The 26,939-nt window shown below is 44.3% G+C and overlaps 1 long non-coding RNA gene across 1 annotated transcript; it reads right to left on the bottom strand.

The window, feature by feature from the left end:
* Positions 1 to 26,313, bottom strand: LOC142591040 (uncharacterized). Its single transcript, XR_012830313.1, has 4 exons — positions 26,265 to 26,313; positions 19,120 to 19,218; positions 13,488 to 13,593; positions 1 to 125 (listed from the first exon to the last, which is right to left on the bottom strand). It is a non-coding gene; the product is annotated as an uncharacterized LOC142591040 (long non-coding RNA).
* Between the last annotated feature and the right edge of the window lie 626 nt (positions 26,314 to 26,939).

Here is a 26,939-nt window from a genome sequence, read left to right as displayed (position 1 = left end):
TTTATTAATCGAAAATAATCCTCAGAACTTGCAGGATTTAGCAAAGACGAAAGAATTTACAGCATTTTGGATATGGCCCTTTACCTCGATTCATACACTGGCCTTCAGGCATCTTATATGGACACCTGCGGGAAAGAAACAATGTATACTTTAATTGCCAAGTGTAAATTGATGAAACATAATTCTAATTAAGCAATATTACGTAGCTGTACTAGCGCATAGGTATTCCAGGCAATGGAGCGCACACAAATTCCTGAGTACCGAAACGGGACAGGCGCCTAATAAAGCTACTTTTTCCCACCGATAAAGTCATCTATAGGTTGTTTAACATATACAATAAACCATCAAATGAGCGGAAATACCAGTATAAATGTTTGACTACATTTTGGACTCGACGGCAGTTGATTTGTAACATCCTATGTTTCAAAGCGAAAGCTTTACTAACTGCGTCGGGCCGAGTTTGACTGACATGAGAAATCCGACCTTCATTTAAGCGCACTGCGCCGTAGCCTTCACAATGAATCACGTGACTCGCCGCGCCGAACTCCGCCGTGGCCTCCGCCGCAGCTGGGTAACATCGTGACAACGTGACTTGCCGCGCGCCTGGTCAAGAGGAGCGCCGCGCGCCTATAGTCAGTGTGAGATTGGCGATGGATGAGAACGAGGCCGAGCTGTCTTCTCTGAGCGTTCCGCGGGAGCGGGAGGCTTTGAGCCATCGTCGCCAAGCGGTGTCTGACAACCTCGCGAGTATCGCCCGGCGAGCTGCTTCACCAGAGAGGGTCCGAAATGCAACAGGCGTCGCACGGTCGCAGCTCTTCTGATTTCTCACGCCGGAATTGACCAGCTCACTGCTTTTGAATCAAGCGCCACCGGTTATATGTGAACGAGCATGCTGCCACAACCCTAGTCTTCTTTTCTTCTACTGTTCTTAGTATGACGGAGCAACTTTGTGATATTGCTGAGTACAGTATTGGTGAACTAGGAACGTTTCTCGGCTACATAAATCATCTCTTTGACTTAGTTATATTATGTCTAACTTGGTACTCAAATGATGTAACTGTCCTTCGAACATCACAAAAGAAATTGTTTAACATAAACATTACACCTCGACTTGGTGGAAGTGTCTCTGTGCTGGTAAAAACTCCATACCGTTTGACTTTTTAATTATACCGCATAATAGCGAGTCATTCTTCTCTTGGGCCGATGCAATTATATTTGCCGCGTGCTAGTGGTCACCAGACGGTATCGTGCTGCAGTTTGCCACATTTTTAGATCATCTCTTAGCGCGCGCATGGGAAAACAAGCACGAAGTGGTCCTTGATGGCAATTATATTATCGACATGAGTGCATGTTGCGCTAAACAGCCTGATTTATCAATTATAATCGGGTCGGATGGTTGCATAAATGTTACAGAATCAAGCATTAAAATTAGAATTTCTGCGTTAGATCTATTCATTACAAATTACGACCCTTCAATCCCTCACATGTAAAAAGCGCTGCATTAGGCTAGCCTGCTGGCGACCATAAATCAAGATGACTTTTTATTGTTCACTCTATAAAATAATCTAGCAGAAATATAACTATGGGGACTCATGACACCAATAAACGCGCAATGGCAGCGCTTCAAATCGAGTTATAACAATTAAGTCTGGAGAAAGTGCTCGAGCAAAAGAATGCCAAAAGAACATGCAGCATTTTCTTGCGAAAATTCGTAATTTTGTATAAGGAAAAATTTACTGTGAGACAAAATAAACCGAAGCCATCTCGAAAATCATCGTTACCAAGAGAACTCTTAAGCAAAATCGAGGAACGAGAAAACTTGTACGCCAGTTTCCTCAAAAGTTCAATAGAGAATAGGTTTGGGCATGCTGGTTATTCATCGTGATCCAAGTAACATAGGACTAGTAACATAGTAACATAGGCCTTAAGGACGAGGGACAGGTCGAGACAGGACAAGCGCTTACTTTCCACAATAATGTTATTATGAATCCTGAGTCTATATTAACACACATCTACAGAGAGGAGGATGGTACACTGCCACGTGCCCACCATGTCACAAATTGAAGCTCTTTTTTGGACAGAGCAATTGACGGGCAACTGATGCAATGATATCCTGCCCGTACGAAGTCGGTAGCTTCTATGATTTCCCAAGTTAAGCTATTGCGATGGAAATACACAACAACAGTCTGATAATACACAGTGTGGCAAGGTGGCTGTGCTTCACATTTTTTACAATGAGAAGCCAGTTGGCCGTTTGTGGCGATATTGCACACTTTTTTGCTGTACTCTTGCAGGCGGACAATCAAGCACCTGCCAGTCTGATCAATGTAGTGTCTACCACAAGAGAGGGGAATTCTGTAAACAACTCGCTTTTTGTAATGATGATGTCATATTTGTGTACGATATTGTTCTCGTAGGGCAGCTCAACTTGCACAATCTCAAAAGCTTATTTGGCGCCATGAACAATTTGACGCCTGAAAACTGCCCCACTTTTCGTAAATTTGTTGTCTTCAAACATGAAGTGTTACGTGATAAGGCATCTGCATCTGTCCATCCCGTCTTTAGACAAACACGATGAGTGCCGTTGAAGAAAAAAGGGCAGCGATAGCGACTGTGTGGAAGTATTTTTTTCACCTAAGACTGGTAAGATGGAATGTCCTTCGTGTGTGATCGTCTTTCAATCTAGTGCGGAGCAAAAGGGCGTAAGGACTTCTTGCAAATCATGTTAAAATTATTTGACAGGGTCGACCTGTTCCTGACGAAAGATTCTACCACCGTTATTGATTTCTTAAGGTCAGGTGGCCACAAAAGCTTAGCCGCTTTTTCTGTTCATATAAATGATTTGTTTTATTCTTTGCATCATGAAGGACTGCTGCCCTGTGTCGAGGCCGCAATGGATGAGCACAGGGCTGTAGATTTCTCAAACACCAGTGGCGTGAGTGCCGATGGTATTTTTATAGCCGTTATTTTGCTATTTGACGTGAACTTCTCTTGCTTTTGACAAGAGCATTTACCTGCAAAAGCAGAGTGTTTGCATAGGGTCTTGCATGGTACCTATTTTAAGTGATTCGCTTTTAGCCCGATGTGACAAGGCTCCTTTTGAGCTGCTGGCCAAACTTAAGGGCGTGAAAATTTTCCGGTACGCTGATGGTTGTTTAAATTTTATAAATACATCTGTTTCATGACCCATACAGGCAAAACTCGTTTAAATCGCTCGTTAGATTATACACACCCTATTGTCCCGCGTATTTTAACCTCTTTTAACGCATGTTTAAGGCGACTCACTTTTACCTTTGAATTGCCGCAGCAGGAGAGCATTAGGGTTTCAGATTTAGGTTTAGATTAGGTTTTTAGAAGCTGATCACGCGTGTTGGATGTATGGGTCAAGCGTAAATAAGCCCCCTTTTCCGTACATCTCAGCGCAATCGAAACTACTGAAAATAAATATAGTGCGTTCTACCTTGTCTGGCCCTCTTTTAAGTCACGTCATCATTCCACAGTAGAAATATTTCAAAGGCAAATAGTTCGCTTGGAAGCGGTGGGGTAACCGAGGCACGTTATAGCCTCAGTTGTTGAACGCCTGCATCGCAGGAGGAAAGCTTAATTGCGCATAAGTTACGAACAGAGAGTGGACGATTCGAGAAAAAAAAATTGAAACACACATAAGGTAGTGGTAAGGCCGGACAGGCCGCCATTAGAATCTGAACCTGGAAACGTTTAACGTTAGAATGTTACTTAGCGAGGCGAGTCTAGCAGTGCTATTGAGGGAATTAGAGGGCAGCAAATGTGATATAATAGGGTTTAGTGAAGTTAGAAGGACAAATGAAGCATATACAGTGCTAAAAAGCGGGCACGTCCTGTGCTACCGGGGCTTAGCGGAGAGAGAAGAACTAGGAGTCGGATACCTGATTAATAAGGATATAGCTGGTGACATCCATAAATTCTATAGCATTAACGAGAGGGTGGCAGGTCTTGTTGTGAAACTTAATAAGAGGTACAAAATGAAGATTGTACAGGTCTACGCCCCTACATCCAGTCATGATGACCAGGAAGTCGAAAGCTTCAATGAAGACGAGGAATCGGCGATGGGTAAAGTCAAAACAAAATACACTATACTGATGGGCGACTTCAATGCCAAGGTAGGCAAGAAGCAAGCTGGAGACAAATCAGTGGGGGAATATGGCGTAGCTCTGCGAATAGCAGGGGAGGATTTTAGTAGATTTTGCAGAACAGAATAATATGCGCATAATTAATACCTTCTTCCGCAAGCGGGATAGCCGAAAGTGGACGTGGAGGAGCCCGAATGGCGAGACCAGGGGCCCTATAACGTAAAACTATTCCAATATGTTTCTATTCTAATCTCCTGACGTCAAAATTGCGTAACCATCAACGCAAGCACCGGGCGGTCACCCGCAGGGTTGTCTAAATAGACCAATCAAACGCTCTCCTCGTTCAGAGGAGGTCACTTTTGTTTGCTTGAAAAACGAATAACGTTGCCTACACTGAGTGGCTTCTCGTATCTAATTGGCTGACAAGAGGCGAGCAGAAGGCTCAAGTGGAGAGGGACTCGATGGCGCCGAGCCACTGCACTGAAAGTCGATAACCGGATGAAGAGGGTGGTGCCGGCGGCTACGATTGGTCGGGTTTCCCTTACTTAGCTTGCGGTGGCTCGACGAAAGTCGCGGCGGCATGCAACGGAAGCTCAAGAATGACGCTAAAACGGACCCTCACCAAAGAAGAGTTCGCAGAATGAGGGGGTAAACGTGCCGAAAGTGCTTGAAAACGTTACACGGCCACGCAAGAAGCGTTATTATACGCAAATACACCCATGCTCTCCGGCAGGTGCGAGTAGCCAGCGTCTGAGTGATCGGCGGCAGCCAGCTTCTATTCCATTCGGAACGGGGCAGCTTGCGGCTATTCGGAAGCAAATTCAGTTTTGTTCGGCGTATTAATGCATCTTTATCGCGTACACGTCACTTTGACGCGGGGAGTTTTTGCGGTTTTGTGACGTCGCGTGCCAGGCAGGTGAAGTGGGTGCAGCCCGAAAACATTTTACCAATAGCCGAGGGCTAATGGCGAAAAGGGGTCGAATCAGAAACATCTGTTTTTCTTTTTTCTGTCAAATCATGCATAATCAGTCTGTACACATAACATCAGATGGGGAGGTATCGCGGTTTTCGTGACGTCGCGTGACAGACAGGTGAAGTGGGGGTGGTCGAAAAAAGTTTTTGACCAATCGTGGATGGCTGATTGCAGAATTGGAATAGAAAAGTTTCGAATAGCTTTACGTTATAGAGCCCTAGAAAGGAAGTAGACTTCATACTCTGCGCTAACCCTGGCATCATACAAATGTGGACGTGCTCTGCAAGGTGCACGGCAGTGACCATAGGATGGTAAGAACTCGAATTAGCCTAGACTTGAGGAGGGCACGGAAGAAACTGGCACAAGGAGTTAGTGGTAGGAGTGAAAAAACAGAAACTCTGGATCAAGCTACAGAACAGGCATTCGGCTTTAACGCAGGAAGAGGGCCTTAGCGTTGAAGCAATGAACGACAATCTTATCGGCATCATTAAGGAGTGTGCAATAGAAGTCGGTGGTAACTCCGTTAGACAGAACACCAAAGCTATCGCAGGAGACGAAAGATCTGATCAAGAAACGCCAATGTATGAAAGCCTCTAACCCTACAGCTAGATTAGAACTGGCAGAACTTTCGAAGTTAATCAACAAGCGTAAGACAGCTGACGTAAGGAAGTATAATATGGATAGAATTGAACATGCTCTCAGGAACGGAGGAAGCCTAAAACAGTGAAGAACAAACTAGGAATTGGCAAGAATCAGATGTATGCGTTAAGAGACAAAGCCGGCAATATCAATACTAATATGGATGAGATAGTTCAAGTGGCTGAGGATTTCTATAGAGATTTATACAGTACCAGTGGCACCCACGAAGATACTGTGGGACAGAATATTCTAGAGGAATTTGAAATTCCACAAGTAACGCCCGAAGAAGTAATAACACCTTGGGAGCTATGCAAAGGGGGAAGGCAGCTGGGGAGGATCAGGTAACAGTAGATTTGTTGAAGGATGGTGGGCATATTGTTCTAGTAATACTGGCCACCCTGTATACACAATGCCTAATGACCTCGAGCGTACCGGAATCTTGGAAAAACTCTAACATAATCCTAATCCATAAGAAAGGAGTCGGCAAAGATCGGAAAATTTATAGACCGATAAGCTTACTGTCCGGTGCCTACAAAGTATTTACTAAGGTAATCGCAAATAGTATAAGGAACACCTTAGACTTCTGCCAAACAAAGGACCGGGCAGGATTCGATAAAGGCTATTCAGATATAGACCATATTCACACTATCAATCAGTTGATAGAGAAATGTGCGGAATATAACCAACTCTTATATGTTGCTTTCATTGAATACGAAAAAGCGTTTGATTCTGTCGAACAGAAGTTTACGATAGAGAACAGAGAGCAGAAGTTTACGATAGGTAGCGAGGCTCTGGAAGTGGTAAGGGAATACGTCTGCTTAGGGCAGGTAGTGACCGCGGATCCGGATCATGAGAATGAAAAAATCATAAGAATAATAATGGGCTGGGATGCGTTTGGCAGGTATTCTCAGATCATGAACAGCAGGTTGCCATTATCCCTCAAGAGAAAATTGTATAACAGCTGTGTCTTAGCAGGGCTCACGTACGGGGCAGAAACCTGAAGGCTTATGAAAAGGGTTCTACTTAAATTGAGGACGACGCAACGGGCTATGGAAAGAAGAATGACTGGTGTAACGTTAAGGGATAAGAAAAGAGCAGATTGGGTGAGGGAAGAAACGCGAGTAAATGACATTATAATTGAAATCAAGAAAAAGAAATGGGCTTGGGAAGGACGTTTAATCGGAGCAAAGATAACCGATGGTCATTAAGGTTACGGACTGGATTGCAAGGGAACGGAAGCGTAGCAAGGGGCGGCAGAAAGTTAGGTGGGCGGATGAGATTAAGCAGTTTGCAGGGACAACATGGCCATAATTAGTGCATGACAAGGGTTGTTGGAGGAGTATGGGAGATGCCTTTGCCTTGCAGTGGGCGTAACCAGGCTGATGATGATGATGATGATGATGATGATGATGACTGCTTAATTCATTTCATGACACCGCTATTTGAGATCATCAACACAAGAAGGCGAGAACTATATTCACTTATCTGAACGTACTCCCGAATAATGAATAAACCATACATTTCTTCTCACCTGTATTCCCATATACGTATTGTTAAGCTCACCTTATTTTTTCTCCTGATCATTCGATTGTTAGTCTAACACAATTTCTTTTTAACGTTTAATTGCGTGGTATAAAGTCTGCGTAATTTGCACTTCTATTTACGTATTGCCAAATGTATTTAATATGATTGTTCGTAATGTCTGCATTGTTTCTTGTTGCCATTGTTACATTTCGTTGTTGCACTGTTGAAAACACTCTTGCAATGAATTATTGTTCTGTAATATATTTATGTTTACTTTTCATATCATTTTTAAAGTTTGTTGCGCGACTCACTGTCACCGTGTAACACGAGGGCTACGAGCACCTGAAGCTGCCTCAATGCAGCTTTTATCTTACCCTCCGCAACTCTGTGATTTTCGTAATGGAAACAAATAAATAAATAAATATAGTTTGCGGTAAAGCGAGAGGAAGCACGAAGGTCAATTCCTTTGCTGCTGCTGCCGCGCATTCTCAAGCCAGCTGCGAGCTTCCGCGGTCATCGAGTGAGATGCGTTCATGTGTCATGTGCACACATGACACCATACATGTCTAATTAGCAAGCGAATGTTCACATGTTCACACGGCCGAAAAAACTGCTATCGTTACTCCGTGTAGCTACATAATACTTTGCTATCGCAATGTATGATTGAGCTTTTGGGTAAAACTTCGACTTTTTAATGTGTAAGGATCACCTGTGCTCGCATTCTAAACGTTTCAGGCATCTTGCTTGTGCCTCACATGAATCAGGGCAATGTGCTCTGATTGACGAGTTTGTCTTAAATTTCAAGGCATGAGGTGTGCATATATCAGAAAAAATAATGAGCAGGCGTGACTAAATAACCAGCACGGTAACTGCACTGGAAACCTTGGTCATTAGCGATGAAATCTGTTGATGTATACGAGCTTTAATAACAGTGAAGTAGTCGAAAAAGGCCCTTAGCAAGAAGAACAGGAAGACATAGAAGACCAGCTTTTGAACATACGTGCATACTTCAGAACCTGCCTTGTGAAAGGTTTTTCCCAGCTGGGCCGCTCCGTCATTTCGTGTAAACACACTGCTTGCCTTTTCATTCTTACATCTTTTCATGCTGACACGTGCTGAGTCGCGTTAAATTCAGGTCGACTGCATATAAATTTTCCACAATTTTATTCAGTGTCACTCTCAGTATGCATAAATAGGTTGCACTTTTCTATATGGTGTATTTACCGACGGAATGCTTCTGATACTGGTCGTCTTCGTGACTGTTCTTGTTATAACCGATGAAGCCTTGGCTTCCCTGTGTCTTGCAAGCGCCGCTCTCTGGATAAACTAACAATAGCGTATAATCCTTTTCTAATTGTTCTTTCGTGGTGGTAATACATAAAATCTGGCTAATCTCAGAATTAGGTAGCGCAGCCTTGTGTATGCAATATTAAAGAGAGAGATTGCTTTTAAACCGACCTCACGATCAATGTCGACGGTAATACATTAGCGCTGATTCTATCTAGCAAACACAACGCATTGCAACCGTCAAAACGAGCTTTGTATGAGGCGTGTATTTCAGCGAAACTCCTCTTTCGCGTTTCCCTAAGAATACTCACTGCCATCTAACGCCGCTGCTGCGAAACATGCGCGTGGCTCACTGAATTCATGGCGTCCCAGTGCGTGTGACCTCTCGCGCTAATTTCTGGAAACGCTCCCCATCTTGTGGCGCTCCCGAGAGACGAGAAGCGGCGCGCACCGGTGCCTGCGAACGCTGAGATTCGTACCCTTGATTGCCACACACTGTGTGGCGCATGCTCAGCCACATATGTTGGCGAAAGGTTCATTGAAGAGCGGCACATACCGAGTGAGTTCATGGCGTAACTTGCTAAAGCTTTAAAGAGACAGCCGTTCACTGAACAAGGACACACACCCTGTACAGGGGGCTGCAGTCCTTGAGGAACCCTTATGACGCGAGTTTAATTCCGCTCAGCATCGGACATACTTGAGGCACCTTTTTTTCTAGAGTGCCCCATTCCCAGTGGCACATGCCTATATCAAGATATTGCGTCAAGGACGTTCATTGGAGAGTGCACGTAATGGCGTATATCTAGTGACCCAAGACCGAATGGCACATACCATGTAGTATAAGTCAGCGTAGATAGCCTTAGAACTTTGGTACTTACCCAGTTTCGCGTCTGAGTGAGCTATGTAGGCGTGAAAATTGTTCGTTGACGAGCCTTACGTGTTTACACATTGCCACCTACACATACTGAGTGACCCAATTTGGTCGGATGATTCGTATCGACGCCTGTTAGCTGAGCACAGTAGCCTAATGCGATAATCATTCAGTCACCTATTACCCAGTGAGCCAGGTAGGCGGGAAACAGTAAGGCGCAAACATATAACCATAATATATACATGCAAAAAAGGCATACAGATTGATTGATGGAGAAATATATATATATATATATATATATATATATATATATATATATATATATATATTGTCGGGCCCTTGGGCCCTCTCTGCAGCACGCTCGGGGGAAGCCTTTGAAACTCGCGCCACAACGGGACTCGTCGCATGGAGCATGCGCACCGATCGCGTTATTGTAAGAACTCGCGCGGAGACTGCCGGGAAGGGAGCTGCCCGATACGAAGGCAGCGAAGACGGCACTCGTTTATCTTCGGGACGCGGGCCTGGGGAGGCGCAAGTGGGGCGTGGCCCGTCTAGGTTTCTTTCCGAGCGTGCTGCAGAGTAGGGGGAAAAGCCTTTCTGCATTGTGTCCGCGGAAAGAGTGCTCTTGTTGTTCGCTTTTGGAACTGTGTCTGGGCGCCTGGTTCGGTGCTTGCTTGATTTCTGCGTGTTATGCATTATGTTATCGACCGAAAGATTGTGTTGGTTGATGGTTTGGAACGGCCGTTCTTTCGTCGCCCTCTTTGGCTTGTATATTTTGTTGCCTCGCTGTTTTGCTGCTTGCTTCTTTGCTTTTGCTGCTTTTTGCTGCTTTTTGCTGCTTTGCTTCTTTGCTGCTCGCTTCTCTGCTTCTTTGGCCGCGAGGATGCGGTAATTGTTTCAGTGTTTCATTATATCGTAAATCGTAGTCTAGCAGTGCTATTGGAGGAATTATAGCGCAGTAAATGGGATATAATAGGGCCTCAGTGAAGTTAGGAGGCCGAAAGAAGCCTATACAGTGCTAAAAAGCGGGCACGTCCTGTGCTACCGGGGCTTAGCGGAGAGAAGAGAACTAGGAGTCGGATTCCTGATTAATAAGAATATAGCTGGTAATATACAGGAATTATATAGCATTACCGAGAGGGTGGCAGGTCTTGTTGTGAAATTTAATAAGAGGTACAAAATGAAGATTGTACGGGTCTACGCCCCTACATCCAGTCATGATGACCGGGAAGTCAAAAGCTTCTATGAAGACATGGAATCGGCGATGGGTAGAGTGAAAACTAAATACACTATACTAATGCGCGACTTTAATGCCAAGGTAGGCAAGAAGCAGGCTGGAGACAAGGCAGTGGGGGAATATGGCATAGGCACTAGGAATAGCAGGGGAGAGTTATTAGTAAAGTTTGCGGAACAGAATAATATGAGGATACAGAATACCTTCTTCCGCAAGCGGGACAGCCAAAAGTGGACCTGGAGGAGCCCGAACGGCGAGATTAGAAATGAAATCGACTTCATACTCTGCGCTAACCCTGGCATCATACAAGACGTGGACGTGCTCGGCAAGGTGCGCTGCAGTGACCACTGGATTGTAAGAACTCGAATTAGCCTAGACCTGAGGAGGGAACGGAAGAAACTGGTACATAAGAAGCCAATTAACGAGTTAGCGGTAAGAGGGAAAATGGAGGAATTCCAGATCAAGCTACAGAACAGTTATTCGGCTTTAACTCCGGAAGAAAACCTTAGTGTTCAAGCAATGAACGACAATTTTGTGGGCATCATTAAGGAGTGTGCAATGGAAGACGGTGGTAACTCCGTTAGGCAGGATACCTGCAAACTATCGCAGGAGACGAACGATCTGATCAAGAAACGCCAATGTATGAAAGCATCTAACCCTACAGCTAGAATAGAATCGGCAGAACTTTCGAAGTTTATCAACAAGCGTAAGACAGCTGACATAAGGAAGTATAATATGGATAGAATTGAACACGCTCTCAGGAACGGAGGAAGCCTAAAAACAGTGAAGAAGAAACTAGGAATTGGCAAGAATCAGGTGTATGCGTTAAGAGACAAAGCCGGCAATATCAATACTAATATGGATGAGATAGTTCAAGTGGCTGAGGATTTCTATAGAGATATATGCAGTACCAGTGGCACCCTCGACGATAATGGAAGAGAAATTAGTCCAGAGAAATTCGAAATCCCAAAGGTAACGCCGGAAGAAGTAAAGAAAGCGTTGGCAGATATGCAAAGGGGGAAGGCAGCTGGTGGAGGATCAGGTAACAACAGATTTGTTGACGGATGGTGGACAGATTGTTCTAGAGAAACTGGCCACCCAGTATACGCAATGCCTCATGACCTCGAGCGTACCGGAATCTTGGAAGAACGCTAACATAATCCTAATCCATAAGAAAGGGGACGCCAAAGACTTGAAAAATTATAGACCGATCGGCTTACTGTCCGTTGCCTACAAACTATTTACTATGGTAATCGCAAATAGAATGAGGAACACCTTAGACTTCTGCCAAGCAAAGGACCAGGCAGGATTCCGTAAAGGCTACACAACAATAGATCATATTCACACTATCAATCAGGTGATAGGGAAATGTGCGGAATATAACCAACCCTTATATATAGCTTTCATTGATTACGAGAAAGCGTTTGATTCTGTCGAAACCTCAGCAGTCATAGAGGCATTACGGAATCAGGGTGTAGACGAGCCGTATGTAAAAATACTGAAAGATATCTATAGCGGCTCCACAGCCACCGTAGTCCTCCATAAAGCAAGCAACAAACTCCGAATAAAGAAAGCCGTCAGGCAGGGAGATGCGATATCTCCAATGCTATTCACAGCGTGTTTACAGGAGGTATTCAGAGACCTGGATTGGGAAGAATTGGGGATAAAAGTTAATGGAGAATACCTTAGTAACTTGAGATTCGCTGATGATATTGCCTTGCTTAGTAACTCAGGGGACCAATTGCAATGCATGCTCACTAACCTGGAGAAGCAAAGCAGAAGAGTGGGTCTAAAAATTAATCTGCAGAAAACTAAGGTAATGCTTAACCGTCTCGGAAGAGAACAGCAATTCACAATTGGCAGCGAGGCACTGGAAGTCGTAAGGGAATACATCTACTTAGGGCAGGTAGTGACGGCGGATCCGGATCATGAGACGGAAATATTCAGAAGAATAAGAATGGGCTGGGGTGCGTTTGGCAGGCATTCTCAGATCATGAACAGCAGGTTGCCATTATCCTTCAAGAGAAAAGTATGATAGCTGTGTCTTACCAGTACTCACCTACGGGGCAGAAACCTGGAGGTTTACGAAAAGGGTTCTACTCAAATTGAGGACGACGCAACGAGCTATGGAAAGAAGAATGATAGGTGTAACGTTAAGGGATAAGAAAAGAGCAGATTGGGTGAGGGATCAAGCGCGAGTTAATGACATCTTAGTTGAAATCAAGAAAAAGAAATGGGCATGGGCAGTACATGTAATGAGGAGGGAAGATAACCGATGGTCATTAATGGTTACGGACTTGATCCCAAGGGAAGGGAAGCGTAGGAGGGGGCGGCAGAGAGTTAGGTGGGCGGATGAGATTAAGAAGTTTGCAGGCATGGCATGGCCACAATTAGTACATGACAGTGGTGGTTGGAGAAGTACGGGAGAGGCGTTTGCCCTGCAGTGGGCGTAGCCAGGATGATGATGATGATGATGATGATGATGATGATGATGATGATGAAAGCGGTTTTTGTTCTTTGCGCCACTGGTCCACTGTCGTGCTGGTAGCGCCTATATAATTCTTTGTATCACTCAATCTGTATGCCTGTTCGCATTTATATATGTTTATATGTTTGCTCCTTACTGTGTTCCCGCCTTTCTGGCTCACTGGATAATATATATATATACAGAAATATATATATATATATATATATATATATATATATATATATATATATATATATATATATATATATATATATATATATATATATATAGGGAGAGAGAGACCGCGAGAAAGATAGATAGATAGATAGATCACAGGAAGTGCGTGAAGAACGCAAAAATTCTACCATATTGAAAATGCTTACTGTACAACTGTCGCTGTTCCATTCTTGCAGAGCACAAATACACAAGGAAACTGGGATTTCAAGTTACTGCCATCAGGGATGCTTTGATTATTAAACGTGCATGAAGCTGTAAGATAAGAATAATAATCAACATTTTCTTCTAAATCTGTGCATTATATTTATTGTCCTCCTGAAAAAAGTTCGAAAATACACACAGGGCGCACGCTGGCCTGTTTTTTCTTGAAGGAAATTCGGTAACTTCTTCGAGAAAATAAAATTTTCCTTGACGATACTTCTTTTCTATTGGAGCGGGCAGTTTTCCACACTAACGTCACACTACACGATAATGCGATGGTAATAAAGCTTGTGAATAAATAATAATAGAACAGATGCTAATAATTGCAAGGCGGAACGATAAACACGTACTAAAGAATCGCCTCCACAGCTACTGCGTATCGTCTGGGCGTATTTTGTTTCTTCGTGTATTTCGCGCTGTTTTTCATTTCGAATGTAGAAGCGTGAAGCTCAAGGTTCTACCCTCGTCAATTTAATTACTCACGAATGTGAACTACCACAATTTGAGCGCTTGCGATAGGATCTCCATAATTGTCATGCTAACGCTGTTTTGAAGGTCGAAACGGCACATGAACAAACCTATCGTTATATAAACATGCAGGAATACGTTGTAAACGAATAGCGACCGGCTTATAACCGGATATGCTTCTTGCAAAAAGAGAATTACGCAATCTTAGTGGATAAAATCACCACGAGCATTGTAGCCCCACCGCCATCTGCCATGAACCTGCTCACTTACACCGCTTCCGTATGATAAATTCCCACGTAAAAGTAACAGTACTGGTGCTGAGCTACAAAATAAAAAAAATTAGTAAGATTCGATACGACCACTAATAGGTAGTCTAAAGCTCTCACGTTAAGACAGTGTTCCCGCGCGGCTGAAGTAAAGGTGCTGGCTTTGCGGTCAAATATGTCGAAAATGAAGGACACGCGCTGAAAATACGGCGTGAACAGGCTCTGGTGAGTCTGCAAACACGTATATACTAGGACAACGCCAATAGTTGGGGCGCTTGTGGCATTTCGAGGCTTCTTCTTTTGCTGCTGTTGTTGATGGAACGCGCTGTCCTTTGTATTTTGAACAAGTAATACCTGCTGAACAACATTGGTCTACATTGATCGCTTTCCATAAACACTCCATTCACCACTCCATTTCCTAGATTTAGACTAGCATGGTTCATTATGTACCGTAACCCGAACTACCATGAAATTTAGTAGTGCACTCAACTCAGGACATCTCAGTAGTGCACCCAACTCAGGACTCAGGCCATGTAACGAAGTCAATGCATGGCACCTTTTACACAAAGGACACCAACACGCTTGACAGGTGCCACATCTGAGCTTACGTTTTTAATTTCCTGGCCCGACAAAATAACTGGCCAATGTTCGCTCTTGCGAAGTCTCGCATAGAACTTTGCGCTGCGCGGTACCACCTTGACCTGGTGCGTTGCGTGCATGGCCCGATTTCCAGCGATTCAATCTCCAGCTACTTGATCTTTGCAGAGGGCTGGGTGTTTCTTTTCTCAAAAAGACCCAGGATGATCCCGGTGTCTGCGTTTGTGGCCGGCGGGCATAACCTATAACGCTTCGCTTGCCAATTTCCATAACGTCGCTGTCGACAATCAACGAATCATTGATAAACAGCACACATGCCTACTGGCGCTCGTCTGATTTTACAACGTTTGGCACATTTTCATAAAATGAGTAAACCTTTTAGTCGTAATCAAAATAATAAGAAGTATACATTAAAGGTAGTGTAAGCCTACGCTCCAACCTCCAGCCATGACGATGAGGAAATAGATCAGTTTTATGAAGATGTTGAATTAGCGATGGGAAAAGTGCAAACCCAGTATACAGTAGGGATGGGTGACTTCAATGGGAAAGTGGGAAAAAAGCAAGCGAGCGAACAGGCAATTGGCAACTACGGAATCGGTTCTAGAAACGCTAGACAGGTGCTGCTAGAATTCGCAGAAAGAATAAGCTGAGAATAATGAACACCTTTTCCAGGAAGCCTAGCAAGAGAAAGTGGACCTGGAAAAACCCTGATGGTGAAACAAGGAATGAACTTGATTCAATACTTTCTGTCAATCCCAGCATAGTGCAGGATGTACAATTGATATGAAGGCTAAAGTGCAGTGATCATAAATTAGTGAGGGCTAGGATCCACCTGAATTTGAAGAAACAGTAAGATTGGTCAAGAAGAAACAGGTAAACTTATATACAGTAAGGGTAAAAGCAGACAAATTTAGGCTGTTACTTGCAAACAAATTTGCAGCCTTAGAGCAGAGACATGATGATGATTACATAGAGCTCATGAATGAAACGGTAACTATGCTGGATTCAGAGGCCGCAACAGAAGTGGGAGGTAAGGCACCAAGGCAAGCAGTCGGCAAGCTCTCTCAAATAACAAAGGACCTCATAAAGAAAAGACAAAGACTGAGATTGTCCGACTCAAGAAATAAGATTTAATTCGCGCAAGTGTCAAAACTGTTCAACAAGGCGAAAATATGTGATATTCGCAATTATAACGTGACAAGGACGGAGGAAGCCGTAAAAAATGGTCGAAGCCTTAATCAGTGAGAAATAATCTTGGCATAGGACACACCATGATGTATGCACTGAGAGATAAGCAGGGCAATACCATCATAATTCCGAAGGTATAATAAACGTGAGCAGCATTCCGGGCAAGTTGGCAATTCATTATTCAAGTAATATTGCCCAACGAAATAAAAAAACGACAAGAAAAAAACACACTAGCTGCGCTTTGTGTGTCTTGTTATCTTACGTTCGTGTCGTTTTTTGTTGCGCAATATTACTTGAGTAATATTAAATGTAGAGGAAGAATTCAATATTGACCTGTACTGTACCCAGAGGACTCAGGAGAAGTCTATTCGGAAAGATAATGAACAGGATGCAGAAACTCCGCCTATGACTAGAGGTGAGGTCAGAAGGCCTATCAAGACATGAAATGGGGAAACGCGGCAGGAGAAGATGGAATAACAGACGATTTAATCAAACATAGAGGAGACATAATGCTTGAAAAACTGGCGGCTGTCTATACGAAGTGTCTATCAACTGCATGGGTCCCAGAAAACTTGAAGAAAGCAAAGAATATACTAATCCACAAAAATGGAGACATTAAAGAATAGAAAAAAAATGTAAGCCCATTAAGGTATTCCCAGTATTATATAAAATATTTACGGAAATAATCTCCAATAGGATACGGGCAACACTCGACCTTAGTCAGCCAAGGGGACAGGCGGGCTTCACGAAGGAATTATATTCAATGGATCACGTCCATGTCATTAATCAGGTTATCGCGAAATCCGCAGAGTACGATAGGCCTCTCTATATGGCTTTCACAGATTAGGAAAAAGCATTTGATTCAGTAGATATACCAGCAGTCATAGATGCATTGAGTAATGAAGGAGTACTGACCGCTTACGTAAATACATTGGAAAATATACACAGAGATTCCACAGCCACCCTAATTCTACACAATTCTGCCGATAAACCTTAATTCTCCCTATAAAGAGAGAAGTCAGACAAGCAGACACAATCTCTCCAATGCTATTCACTGCGTGCTTAGAAGAAATATTCAAACTAATCAACTGGGAAGGTTTGGGAGTAAGGATCGACGGCGAATACCCCAGCAACCTTCGGTTTCCCGACGACATTGCTCTATTCAGCAGCATTGCAGATGAGTTACAAGAAATGATTGAGGACCTTAACAGAGAGAGCGTACAAGTGGGGCTGAAGATTAGGATGTAGAAGACAAAGATAATAATGAATAACCGGGCAAGGGAACATGAATTCAGTATCGCCAGTCAGCCTATAGAGTCTGTGAAGGAGTACCTTTACCTAAGTCAACTAATCACAGTGAACCCTGACTGTGAGAAGGAAATTCACAGAAGAATAACAATGGGTTGGATCACATACGGCAGATATTGTGGGCTCCTGACTGGAAGCTTACCGTTATCATTGAAAAGGAAGGTATACAATCACTGCATTTTACCTGTGATGACATATGGGGCAGAGACGTAGAGACTGACAAAGAAGCTTGAGAACAAGTTAAAGACTACGCAAAGCGCAATGGAAGGAAGAATACTAGACATATCTTTAAGAGACAGAAAGAGAGCGTTTCGGATCAGAGAGCAAACTGGTATAGACGACGTTCTAATTGGCATGAAGAGAAAAAAAATGGCGCTGGGCAGGCCATGTAATGAGTAGGATAGATAACCGTTTCACCATTAGGGTTAAAGAACGTGTACCAAGAGAAAGGAAGCGAAGTATTGGACGACAGAATACTCGGTGTTGCGACAAAATTAGGAAATTTTCGGGGGCTAGTTGGAATCGGCTGGCGCAGGACAGGCGTAATTGGAGATCTCCTGGAGAGGCCTTCGTCCTGCAGGGGACATAAAATAAGATGATGATGATGATTGATGGTGGTGGTGATGATGATGATGATGATCATGATGACGACGACGACGACGACGACGACCAGTCTTTGCCTGTACGTTTTTAGCCATTACCATTATTTTAAAAAAATGCGTCGCTAGCATTGGCTGTGTCGCAGTCTGCGGGTGTCAGCGTTCTTGGCGCAACACTAAGCGCGCATATGCCTCACAATTACAGGAACGCGGTCACCTGCACACTGCAGCCAATCCGGATCTAGTCAGGTAGAATCTCGCAAAAGTGAAGGCATCTTTAATCCGAGCATGAGAGAATAGCGTGCCAGCATGAAAAACGGTAGTTTGAGCGTCCACTTCGTCAATGACTGACTGTAAGCAGGGGCCGTATAACGTTACGCGGCCACGCAAAAAGTTATACTACACGCAACTAAACCCATGCTCTCCGGCAGGGGCAAGTAGCCATTGCCGGAGCGATCGGCGTGAGCCATCTATTATTCCTTTGGGAACGGGGCAGCCTGAGGCTACTCAGAAGAAAATTCAATTTTTTTCCGCAGAATAATGCATCTTTAACGTGTATACGTCACTTGGCCGCGGTAAGTTTTTGCGGTTTTGCGACACCGCGTGAGGGGTAGGTGCAGTGGGTGCAGCCGAAAATTTTGACCAATAGCCGAGGGCTGATGGCAAAAAGGTGTCGAATCAGGAATAACTTTTTTGTTTTGTTCGGTCAAATTACGCATAATCAGTGTGTACACGTCATATGAGATCGGGGGCTATCGCGGTATTTGTGACGTCACGTGACACACAGGTGAAGTGGGGGTGGTCCAAAAAAGTTTTGACCAATCGCGGTCGGCTGATTGCAGAATTGGAATAGTTTTACGTTATAGCGCCCCAATTCAGGTAAAGAATAACAAAAAGCCATTTTAAATTACAACAATTTTACTTCCTTGTTTAATTATCAGCAACATTGTGCACTGCATCTGTCTAGAGGAATAAATGAGAGGTTAAAGCCGACGCTATTGCCGTAAACATCGTAAGTCAGCTAAACTTAGTTTGATAATACAAAATCGCAGTATCGATCAATTACCCCAGCATTATGAATTGAATGTTTTGTCTACTTTGAAATAATTTATATATTCCACGAGGTGGTAACGCATCAATACACCACTCACCGTTTACCGTCTCTAGTTCCAGCATAGCCGCAAAGAGAATTACAATAATAGCTGTGTGAAGCTTTGCCATGTTTTTCGGAGGGATGACTGCTTATTTGGCTGAAAGAAAGCATTACATCATTACTAACTATTTTACCACAGTGCATCAAATGTATTTTTATTGTGCCAAAAATAGTTTTTATATATTGATAATATGGATAATCAGCGGACCAGTCTTCTCGTACATAGTTTAGGTTCTTCTGTAAGCTTCCAAACGCGTTATTTCTGGTGACAAATTCGCCAGTTTAGATTTTCGCATTTTTGACACATTCGCAATAACTGCATAATGTTTATTTAAATACTGCTTGTGATGAAAAATAGTTCCAATCAGAAGAATTTCTAACTGCACCATTTTATAGCAGTGGCTTGTTTTGGAGCTTCCAATAGGGGAAGATATGTACAGGGTGTTTCGGCGAATACATTCAAACATTTTTAAGGGTTGCCTTTGGCAGATAGCTCAATTCTAGTTTATGAGCCGGTCTACTCGAATCGGCGGACACTGCTTGCACGAAAAGAAGAAATGCGAAATCGACTTATTATTAAGAATTCACTAATTAACATTTTAGCTAATTATCCTATGACCCATATTGCCATTTACAAATTATAGCAGTGGGTATAACAAGGCGGGTCCACTTCTAACGAATTCTCAGGACGACACCAGTTTCGTGATACTGTTACGGTGAAGAGAAGGAAGAAGTTGAATTGGACTAGAGGAAGACGACGTCTGGCAGTTGCCTCACCGCCATATACCTCAGTTGTAAATATACATTATTTTAGACCCGTGGGCCTGCTTTCTTCCTGCAACATTTTGGTGGAAGGTGCGGGGTACAATCACGGAACTTCACAGCAGACGTCATCTACCTGCCGCCACAATGGCAAATCAAGCGACACAAGCGACATCTCAGCAGCCCGTGCCGATGGTCATCCTCACTCATCCGCCGGACCCAGGGACATATTGTGGCACGGACAACGCCGACGTCGGGGACTGGCTTACGATGTACGAGCGAGTGGGCGACAACAGGTGCGATCCAACAATGATGCTAGCAAACGTGATATCTTATCTAAGAGGAACTGCGAAGCAATGGTCCAACACACACGGAGCTGACCTAACGAGCTGGGATGTCTGCAAAGAAAAAATGCGAGACCTGTTTGGCAGACCTCTCGGTCGTCAGCTGGCAGCAAAAAAACAAACAACTTGCGTACCGCGCTCAGACGTCCACCGAATCCTATGTCATGTACATACAGGATGTGCTGGCCCTCTGTCGCAAGACTGGTAACAACATGACCGAGGCAGACAAGATTGGTCACATACTGAAAGGTATTGCAGATGATGCCTTCAATCTACTGATGTGTAAGGATTGTGCCACTGTGGATGCAATCATAAAGGAGTGCCGGCGCTTCGAACAAGCAAAAGGTCGCCGCTTCGCTCAAACTTTCGATCGATTGCCCAATACTGCAGCGACATCTTCTTGCGAAGACCCGCAGCGGTTCGTTCAGCCCGTAGGCCCGCTAGATATCACGCGCATCGTTCGCCGTGAGCTTGAGGCCATGGCATCGGCTCCAGTTAGTTCCGATCTTCGGGAAAGCATGCCCGCTATCTCCCTTATACAAGTGGTTGTTCGGGAGGAAAAAGCAAGTTTGGGCATTACGTCTCTCTGCTCGGTCCGCCATATAAACACCTACCAGATTTCTCTTGCCGCTCGCTCCCAGACACGCTTGGTCGACGAAGCCAGCAGAATTGAACCCGGCATTGATAAGTCGTCGCACAGCGGTTAAAGTCCATCGCTACCCCAGCTGAACGATCGCCGCGACGGAATGAATGCACCGCTTGCGTTGAATCGGTGTAGAGGATCATGTGTCTTAGGTATTGCACCTTAGCGATGGGCAACAGCGCCGTGAGGGCATCGTGGAATGCTACTAGATCCGCCAGTAGCAAGATAATCAATTTGTCCACCTCATATGGATAGGTAGGGCACAATAAGGATATATAAAGAATTGCCGAGCTCGACCCACCATCCACATAGGCATTTAATGTCTAGTTACTGTAACTCTGAACCGGAAGGCACACGCACAGTAGTGCTTACAGAAATTGAGTTTCTATTAGTCACCCGCCGAATGCAATCATGTGACCTGCTAGTAACTTGGCAGTGGTCCGAGATGCTAGCGGCGACAAATATTTATCCACTAAGGGGAGAAATGGATTCATGTAATTCTCTAAGGAAGCAGTCGCAGGAACACCACTGTGTTTTATCACCAACACTTCACCTCTTTGATTGATTAGCTCATCAGTTGTGTTCAACTCAGCATCTGGCCGAAGGGTCGTAATAGTTCGGAGCCAATCCTGACGACATGTTGATGAGGCTGGGGCTTTAAGGAGCACGAGGTGGGCGTCTACAGAAATGTTCACTACAATTTCGCGCCAGGCACCAGTAGCGGAATACCCCCAGGCCATATGCGGTGCAATAAAGTTATCCGCTACTAATTTAGGGAGGCTGGAGTAGCCTTGACGCAGGTGACGCTGTCATCCGAGACGGATTTGCGTCTTGCTCCCACCATACACCTGTGCATAGCAGGACAGCGAATGACATCAGTGTGCGAAAGGTGAATCAACAAGGCCACCACTTCCTGGCACTGATTGCACCACTGTGATACCTGGACAGGTGTCCGTGGATAGTTGTTCAAATACACTGCCGCTTTGCCAGCAGTACAAGCATAAGCACCACAGTAACGGTCTACGATAGAAGGGATAGCATAAGAGGTGAAACTGTACATGCGTTGAAGCGAGTTAGTCTCCTGAAGAAGCCAAACGCCCACAAAAAGTTTGTTCAAACTCAGCAGATAGTGTTCGTGGCTGTGTGGATTGCAAAGCGTTGAAAGTTGGTTGTTTTGAGGCGCAAATTCAGAGCACGTTGGAGCGCCCGGTTTTAGAATGACGTAATGTGAAAGCAAGCCACGGGCTTCATGGTCACTCTATACAGGAGCTCCGGCGCTAGCAATGAGGGGAAAACGTGCAGCGGTAATAGATTTATAGGCGTCTCTACCGGGGTGGAGCGGGGGCAACGAGGCGCTTGCCCAATCTCTAAGAAGGGAGGGGGGAGGGGGCAAAGTAGGTCATATGCCACCCTCACTTATATCTGGGTGTGCGGCGCCTGGCGTCTCGACGAACATCACTCGAGCCTACATATAACCGCTCCAAGCCCTGATAATTGCTGTCGGGCCTCTTCACCAGCTGCACTCGGAATCTCGGCTACATTGCTTCTACTGGGTACTCATCGCCGGTATGTATGTAGCACAAAGGGTCTACTCGGTTCCAGCTGGTAAATGTCCCCACCTCTGAAGGTCTGCAGTATAGTCTTTAAAGTCTTGATCTTGCCATTGATTCGGTTTACTTGGTGTGTCATATAAGGAACCCAAATAGTACAATTCAGGTTTCCAGTACTTTCAAGTCTGCTTTCGTTTATTTCGCCACGCAAGGTGTTCTCCCCGTAAAAGTGAGGCAGCACCAAGCGTTCGCTTCTCGCTGCCAGTGCTCTTCATCACGCCAGTGCTGTCTCAGCAAGTGTTCATGGTTATCGAGTGACATGTGTTTATGTTTACCTGTTTGTGCATGGCACCATGCTTGCCATAGGCGCATTTACCAGGTCGGGGGAGGCATACCATTCCCCCACAGTGAGAAGCAAATTCGAAAAGTAGGCCACTTGCTGCCCCTTCGCCCCACACACAAGCACATACACACACTTCTGAAAGCGGGCACTGTCTGCTGCACACTGACAAATCCAACAAAAGCACAGCTGATGCCAAATTTTCTCTCATAATTTCGCCCCCATACGTAGGACTCCTTTATGATGCATCCCCTCCGTGCGTCGCTAGGATTGTTTTTTGGGCGTCGCCACCACGTCGTCACCGCATTGTCACCAGCACATGAAGCTCGAGCGGCGAAACTAAGCAGAGAGGGTTACCACATTTTAGTGTGCGAGACGCCTGCGGCACGTGCCTTGCAAGCCTGAGTTGCTAGAAAGCTGTCGCTAGGAGTCCAAAACCATTTGGTTCTACCATCCCTTGCATCATCCCATATTTGTTGGGGCCGTCTTACCTAACCCTCTTCGAAAGCACAAAATCAGATTTGCGTCTTATAATTTACCGGTATTTCATTAGCGTTGCTATTTAACGATTGTGGCATTAGATTTAATGACATTTTTGCTATTTCTTGCAAAGTTTTCTATTTGGCAATTAGCGACTTTGTATAGGGACCGAACCTAAAGAACAAATCGCGATATATTAACGACTTATAAGTTACAACGGTTGCTAGAAAAACGGCCTTGTAAAAAGCCGTTTATTATTCAAAAGTATATACGTAAGCGGCCGAAACCAGCTGTGAGTGTTTAGGCTCCGTGGCCATGATTAACCAACGGTTGCCTTCACATTGGTAGGCCTCATAATTTGATTGTGCTTCAGAGCCCAGCGATCATCATGGCCTTTATAGGGCTCATAAAATTGAAGTTTCTTGATTATTTGCAAAACTCGTTTGAAAGGGTTCAAACATTGCTTGACCGATGGGCGGTAGCCGCAACCAACTTGCGCATTTTGAACGGCTATCAATAAGTCTGCCAAGGCATCTAGCCAGGAGCGAGTGCGTGTTTTAAGTTTCGCGCCGTTGGAGTCTAGTTGAGTAATCCAAGCAAGTCGGAATTAGTGAGACCCGATGGCTACATCACTGTTAAGCAGGGTGGCCAGATTTTCATCCCTACACTCACGGCGGCGGCCGAGCGTAAGCAGACCATATTCCGCTTGTTCCGATAGTATGCAATTACGTAAATTCAAAAGCATATTTCCACTTACTTCTGCCTGTTTATTAAACTGCAGCAGTAAATATACAGATTAAGAGCAGCGTCAAGCGCGATTATCTGAGCACCCTTCTTGATTGATGTCAACTATTAGCCAATAACAGCTGCGTATGGGAATCTGCCACATTACGAAATAAAGAGTCCGTAAAGGAGTGAGGAACATGACTCTCTTGAGAACATTTGAGAGAAAGGTGATTTCGAATTCCTTCCGATTCATGCGCCTCCCGCTACTGTAAAATTTGGCTTGGATGTTTACAGCAGCGTACGTCATCGGCGGACATCGTTTTTCGCCATGCCCGAAGAGTGCTCCAGGGCCCCTTTAAATTTTTTGGTTTAGCTTGTTCCAGGCGTTGGCTCGAGTACTACAGTACAGTACAATGGAACACAGCAATGTTCTTTTTGTCTTTCCATGATGCAGTAATCTTCAAGAAATATAAATGAAATGAATGTATCTCACATCGTTAGGCGCAAAATTGTATCATCATCATCATTTATTACTCCTTTAAAGACCCCTGCTTGTGGTATTACATAGGGGCGGGAGGTAGGTAATTTACAGAATACGCCAAAATTGGTTAGTAAAAAACGTCAGAAGTTATGGAATAAATTAAAATCAGTTAATAACCGGATACACGTGGTAAAACAGGGATTACTAAGACGTACAAGAAAAATAATATTACATAGCAAGTGTTCTTTATAAATACTACTTGCCCAATAGAACAGACCGGCTGAAGCAACCCAATCTTTGCTGTGTTGTAACCTCTAAAAAGGACACTTTTTATGAAGTCGACCTTTCTGAGCAATGAGACGTCAAATCAAATGCACTAAGACTTTTTATTAAAATCGATATTGCGTTGCAGATTGTTCGGCCTACAGCAAGCGGCTTATTAGGAATTACTGGTGTGCTTGCCTGTTTGACATGTACGCCACCACTGTGAGAACTTTTTTTCGCATGCTCGACCTTTCACCTATCGCGTAACAGGTTCTTTTTTATTTCTTCTTTCTATAACGCAAAGTAGCTACTCTCGTGCTGCATTGACAAGCCCTACATTCCGTGGATTTCGTGATGCTGGCCTAAACAACCTTCCACTCATGAACCCACCTGTGCCTTTTCGTGGGTGTCGAAATTCTGGCCACATTCGCTCGTGCACATTCCAATCACTGCTCTTTTCAAGCACGAGCCGCATCATTGCAAGCAGCGCCGATTGTGGGCGTTTATTCCACCACGTACGCTGCAGCCTTAATATATATCTTACTGCTGCGTGCAGCCCTGGTGAATGCCTGACTTCTGCAACATCACTTGCTTGCTGTGGTGCTAGTTGTTTTTGCAATGGCTCCGTTCTTATTCATTGAGGCTTTTACAATCGCGCTTCTCTTTTATCATTGCAATTTTGTAACACGATCGCATATTTGCCACGTACCATAAGGAAACACAAAGAAACACTTGACATTGTTGTTTGCTTGGCTAATCCGAAGAGCCACTGACGTCATGAGGAAAAAAACCAACGCGTCCGCAGAAACTGGTTTCTGCGATGGCGAATTGAGCATATGCAATGGCTGTATTACACTTTCTTTTCAAGACGCAGTGGGCAAGTGAAATTTTATCCGAGTTTATGCAATTCTGCTGAAATAACGCAATCCTACTTCGCAGATTGCAATTGCAGATCAAGAAAGAAAGGGTATATCCACACAATCTACCACGGTGTTATAGCCGGGGTTACCTTTCATCGTGAAGATCAATTTAGGAACGTCTTTGAAAGATTCCACGAGCACATGTTACTGGCGATTTACAGAAATTGCGTGCGCTAAAGTTACAACAAAATGGGGCTTCTGTCGCATTCAGGTAGCAGAATAAATGGGCACGTCTATTAGACTATGAGTTTCTGCATGCATTATTCTGCTGTAACATCCTTTACACCGATAGCAATAAATATTATTTCCAAAGTAGCAAATAGTGTTTAAAACGCCCAGAGAGAGTGTTGGCCTGCAGAAATACACAAATTTTCTTTCGGTGGGATGTTGTATAGTAGCACACAGGCACATATGTCCGTGTGTGAGTCACGCAGAAGTCTCATGACTTAGAGTCATAATAATTGGAATCAATTGGAATCGTAATAATAATAATTTCTTCACGAAAAATAAAAGATAGCATGACAATCATAACTTTTCGCAGTGTGATATGCAAACTGAATCAAGTTCTAGGTGCGTTTCTAATATTTTCATTTCTAAGGCTGCTACAGAATAAATGTGATGAGAACTGCGCACTTGCCAATTCCTGTTTCGAGTTGTGATGCTCAGCCTGAAGCGCCCTTGCTGCCTAGTGAGAACACTATAGAATTACGCTGCCTTTATTGCTTGGAGCAGCATAAATCATTTCCTGTTGACGTCACTGTTGTAACCATCGTGAAATGCTAAAGTTGACATGTAATCCGTTATCTGAAACAATGATACAGAAAGCAGAAACTAAACAGTATACCAAATTTGAAAAAGTCTAAAAGAGCTGTGTTCAAGAACGCTTGTTGCATAGCCGAAACCTGAGCATACTAAGACGGCGGCGGAGGAATGGCACAGCTCGAAGCGCAGGTCATGGAGGGCAGCTCTTCTTTGATGATGTGGCACAAGCCAGGAACTGAAGGTTGAGGCTGCGCAGGCCGTACGCTTGGAGCTCTTCGCGAATGAGAGTCCCAAACGGCATACGCAGGCCGTATCTGAGGAAGGAGGCGTGTAACAGGCGACAAGTTGTAAATGGATGGCCTGCAGTGCGTCCACATGTTGGCAAGTCACAATCACATCGGTAACGGTATCAGGGTTTTCGATTGCCAGTGCGTTGAACGCGACGTGGGCAATGCCATTCAGGATGGGACGAACACGATCAGATTCCGTCATGCTGGCGTCAAAGTGGCGACAAAGGCGAGGACGTCCTCGATATACCAGGTGCAT

This window comes from Dermacentor variabilis, chromosome 8, assembly GCF_050947875.1.
Source record: "Dermacentor variabilis isolate Ectoservices chromosome 8, ASM5094787v1, whole genome shotgun sequence".
In the NCBI taxonomy this organism is placed as follows: Eukaryota; Metazoa; Arthropoda; class Arachnida; order Ixodida; family Ixodidae; genus Dermacentor; species Dermacentor variabilis.
This window is presented reverse-complemented; position numbering and strand designations above follow the sequence as displayed.